Here is a 5,361-nt window from a genome sequence, read left to right as displayed (position 1 = left end):
AAAGGAACAGTGGTGAAATTATAGGCAGCAAAATAGGGAATGGGGTAGGAAGAAGTAAAATATCAGATTTTTAATTACATTAGCAGGTAAACATAGCAATAAGAGACAGAAATATAATGCTGTCTATTTAAAGATATCATGTGGTTTCCCTCATAACTATTTTAAGCTTTAAAATGCTTCTCAGTTTGTTTCCCTTTTAAATAGGAGAAGATAAACACCATTAAAATTCTGGACTAATCTATGCCTTTAAGTAATAATAGCAAGATGGATCTCTTTATTTTAAATTATATCTTGTAGTTAATAAGATATGTTTATCTTTCTTGCACGGGAAGATCCTAGAACTTATAGCTCCAGCTTTTGAGAAAACATGTGCCAAAGACAATTTTGCTTGCTCTCATGAAAATGCCATCTATGAATTTGCTGACGATACAAGCATTGTTGGTAGAATTTCAGGTGGTGACGAGAGGGCATACAGGAGTGAGATATGCCAACTAGTGGAATGATGCCATAGCAGCAACCTGGCACTAATGTTAATAAGTTGAAAGCGCGATTGTGGACTTCAAGAGGGTAAGATGAAGGAGTACGTACCAATCCTCATAGAGAGATCAGCAGTGAAGAGAGTGATCAGCTTCAAGTTCCTTGGTGTCAAGATCTCTGAGGATCTACCCTGGTCCCAACATACTGATGTGGTCGTAAAGAAGGCAAAACAGCAGCTATACTTTATTAGGAGTTTGAATAGATTTGGCATGTCAACGAATATACTCAAAACTTCTATAGTTGTACCGTGAAGAGCATTCTGACAGGCTGCATCACTGTCTGGAATGGAGGGGCGACTGCACAGGACCAAAAGAAGCTGCAGAACTTTGTAAATCTAATCGGCTCCATCTTGGGTACCAGCCTACAAAGTACCCAGGACGTCTTTAGGGAGTGGTGTCTCAGAAAGGCAGCATCCATTATTAAGGACATCCCGCACCCAGGACATGCTCTTTTCTCACTGTTACTATCAGGTAGGAGATACACACTGAATGATTCAGGTACAGCTTCTTCCCCTCTGCCATCTGATTCCTGTCACATGGCAGTGATAATAAACCTGATTCTGATGAAAACAAAATGATAATGAGACTTTATTAAATAGCAGAAGTTAGCAACCAGTTGAAATCTCAAAAATGCCAGTGAGATATTATTGTATCAAACCACATGTATTAACCTCTAAGCACACCAGCCAGATATAGAAATAAGATGACTCAATTTTCCACAACAACCAGCTAATTGAGCAAAGAACAAAATGATGGAGAACTTAGGGGATCCAGCAACAACTGTTGGGGAAGAGGATGAGAAACTTAACTAATTGGGTCAAGACTATCAGGGCTGAGAGTGGAGAAGAATGATAGTACTGTATAATGAAGAGTGAAGGGATGAACTAGGAACCAGGTGATAGGTAGACTGAAGAAAGATGAACATTGACAGACAAATGGAGCCAAGTGGGAGAGCTGGAGTCTAGAAACAGAGGTAAGTGGAAGATCAATGAAAGCAGACACAGAAACAAAAGGAGCAGATGGAGGAGGTGGCAGAGGTGATGGTGAAGGAGAAGGGGAGAATCAGAATCACGAATGCTACCAGTGAAGGAATCTGATAAAGAAAGTAACACACTGATGAAGAACGGGGCGGTATGGTAGCATACTGATTAGTGTAATAAGATAGGGTTCAATTCCTGCTGCCAGTGAGATGGTATGAGAAATATTAAGGAGTTTGTATCCATAACTGTGTGGGTTTTCTCCAAGTGCTCCAGTTTCCTCCCACATTCTGAAGATGTACAAGTTAGGGTTAGTGAGCTGAGGGCATGCTATGGGGGTGGCAGAAGCATGGCGATACTTGCAGGCTTTCCCCAGCACACCATATCAACCATCGACATAACTGGCACATTTCACTGTATGCTTCAATGTTTTGATGTACATGCAACAAATAAAGCTAATCTTATTTTTAATAATTACATCTATCGGGAAAGAAGGGAAAAAAAATTGAGGGAGGGGATCTGGTGAGTGAAATGTGAGGTTAGCAGTGGATGGGAAAAGAGATGAATATGAATGTTGGGGCTTAAATGGGACAAATATGGAAAGAGCTGAGGTGGATTATATGAAAGAGCACAGGAAACTCAGGAGTTATGGTTTGCCTGAATTTCATGCTATCATCTACTTGCCTTTCTCAATCTACTGATCTGATTAAATGATCTGTAAGGATGGCAAAAATAACAAAGTTTGTCACTATACCTCAGGACATGTGACATTAAGAAATTAATTTCCCAGTTTCCGTTTGAGTATTAATTCAAGGGCAACCACCATTCATAATGATGATACTGTAACTGAATAGCAAGAGTACATCGTTGATTCCAGCCAACGTGCATTGGCTGAGACAGGATGCAAGATGTGCCATATCAGCTCTTGTCAGATATTCCCCATTGTGCAGCCACAGAAGATGACAACCCTGTCACTTTACCTCCTCTCTTCCCATAATCAAGTGCTGAACATTTTTCAGCTGATGCAGTAATTCACTTGTAGTTTTTCATTTTTGTTTGATGATGTTGTTGCTTATGATGTAGTTTCTTCTGAACTTGAAAAACCAAATGCAAGTTAAGTAAGATCATTGCCAAACACTTAAATTCAATCAACAAGTCAGGCACCATCTCTAGAAAGAGAAGCAGAGCATAGATTAGCATTATCTGTCATAGGTACATCAAAACATTGAAATATACAGTGAAACGTGAAGCTTGCATCAATGACCGACACAGTCCAAATATGCGTTGCGGACAGCCCACAAGTGTTGTCATGCATCTGGCGCCAACATAGCATGCCCACAACTTACCAACCCAAACTCATACATCTTTAGAAAATAGGGTGAAACTGGAGCACTAGGAGGAAACCCATGTGGTTATGGGGAGAACACATAAACTTAAAGACAGTGGCAGAAATTGAACCTCAATCGTTGGCACTGTAAAGCATTAAGCTAACTGCTATAATACCGTACCACCCATTTCAGGTCTAGGACCATTCACTGGAATTGAAAAAGTGAGGAATAAGTTAGTCTGAGATGCAGAGAAGGTGGGAAAAAGCGAGAGATGGGTAGAACTGAGCAAATTTCTCTGATAGGTTGCTGCCAGATTTCCTTTAAATTCCTCTCAGATCTCTTAATTTCTCACTTCTCACCTTAAACCTGTGCCCTCTAGTTCTTTGCCACTAGAAAAAGGCTCTGTCTATCCTATCTATGACACTCATAATTTTATAAATCTCTGTAAGGTCACCACTCAGCCTCATTTATTTCAGGCTATTCAGTCTCTCGTTGTAACTACAAACCACCATTCCAGACAACATATTAATGACTCTTTTTTGCATCCTCTATGGCTATCAAATCCTTTGTTTTTCTCTTCCTTTTTGTATGGTCTAGCTTGCTGCGTACGATGCTGCATTTACAAGCAGGTGAAAGAGAACCCATTTGTCTCAGGTAGAACCTTTCAACAATCCTGATGGAAAATAACGATCTCTGCACTTATTTCCAAAGCATCCAGCAGGTCTGCCTATTAGGTCCAATTGGCTTTCCAATGATCAGCCACCATCTAGTAAATTAAGGTGAACCTCCTGAGGTTTCCAAGATATAACAAAGTCTGTCTGAACTGTGCATGTAGCCAATCTCCCTGTGTTCTGCTTCTCTCTCAATTAGCTGCAAGTAAACCATATGCAACTTGCTACTATTCTTTATACTTCAGATTGTTCATCCCACAGGTCGGTGTATAAACAGCACAAAAAGGGCCACTCATGGGAGAAGGTGAAAAACTGTTGGATCCATGATCAAGTTGGGTGGCACAGTAACGTAGCAGTCAGCATAATGCTTTACAGCACAAATGTTCAGATTAGGGGTCAAATCTTGCCACTGTCTCTAAAGAGTTCATACCTTCTTCCTTTTCCAAGTGTGCTCATTTTCTCTGACGTTCCAAAGACATATGGGTTAAGGTTAGTAAAGCATAGATTTTGGCACTGGAAGCATGACGACACTTGCTGACTGCTCCCAGCACATACTAAGTCATTGACACAGATGCTGCATTTCACTGTATGATTCCATGTATATTTGACAAATAAAGCTCATCAATCTCAATAACTACTCAGACCTTGACCAATATATTTTGCTTTGGATTTGTTGGTAAATATCTCACACAGAATAGGAAGTCTATGTCCCTAAAGTTAAGTTCAAAAACAGGACTTTTGAACTTAAAAAACATCACCCCGCTGAGTAAAGCACATTTTAGCTGGCAATGTACCTCCACCAAAATATTTTCTGACCTTAACCAAATGAGCGTTCCCTGTGCTATGATACATTGGGAGGAAGAAGGTGATGGTGGGTTGTATCAGGGGTAGAATGGCACAATGTTGCCATGAGACTGAGTTTCATTATCATTCCAGGACAACAAGATCTTGTCAGCAAAATGCCACAATGGGACCCCAGAAAAACTCAGTGCTATTTCTTTAGTCACCTCAGCCATGAAATGCACTTCACTCAAAGGTTGATTATAAATACCCATTATTAATATACAATAAACTGAGCTGCAGGTCCATCTCCCAAAGGAGGCCTTAGGTTCAAATGCTACCTGATTGCCAGTCCCATATCCCAGACCTAAGTCCAAAGGACAACCTCTGATCTTTTCATCCACCGAACTTGGTCATAGGCAGCACAATTTCACCCCCCCCCCCTCAAAAAAAAGCCACACTAGTCTAGTAACGTTGAAGCTCCTGTTTCCTAATAAATTTAAAGCAGTAGGCCCAAGACTAGCATTGCAAAAACTGTACACAAAATGCTGGAGGAACTTAGCAGGTCTGACAGCATCTATGGAAGGAGTAGAGAGTCAATGTTTCAGGCTGAGTCCCTTTACCAGTTTTGAAATATTGCTTCGTTATTCCTTTCCATAGATGCTGCCTGACCTAAGAGTTCCCCCAGCATTTTGTGTGTGTTACTCTGGATTTCCAGTATTTGCAGATTCTCTTGCGTTTATGATCGAAATAATAATCTAGTTCATCCTTTAGAACATTTTAACATTTCCAGGATACTAGATTATGGAGAATTGGTGAGAAGTATGTAGGGAAAGACAAACCTACATTTTATGGATGTCACTTTTACATTATTGAGATTGTAATATGTAGAGTGGATGAGGGAATTAATGGACATTTTTTTAAAATTTAAAGACAGTGCAGAACAGGTCCTTCCAGCCAACCAAACTGCATTGCCTAGCAACCCACTGATTTAACCCTACTTTAATCACAAGACAATTTACAAAGACTAATTAATCTATTAACTGGTCTGTCTTTTGACTGTGGGAGG

This window comes from Hypanus sabinus, chromosome 21 (genome assembly GCF_030144855.1).
Source record: "Hypanus sabinus isolate sHypSab1 chromosome 21, sHypSab1.hap1, whole genome shotgun sequence".
NCBI classification, from domain to species: Eukaryota; Metazoa; Chordata; class Chondrichthyes; order Myliobatiformes; family Dasyatidae; genus Hypanus; species Hypanus sabinus.
Note: the sequence above shows the minus strand (reverse complement) of the source record.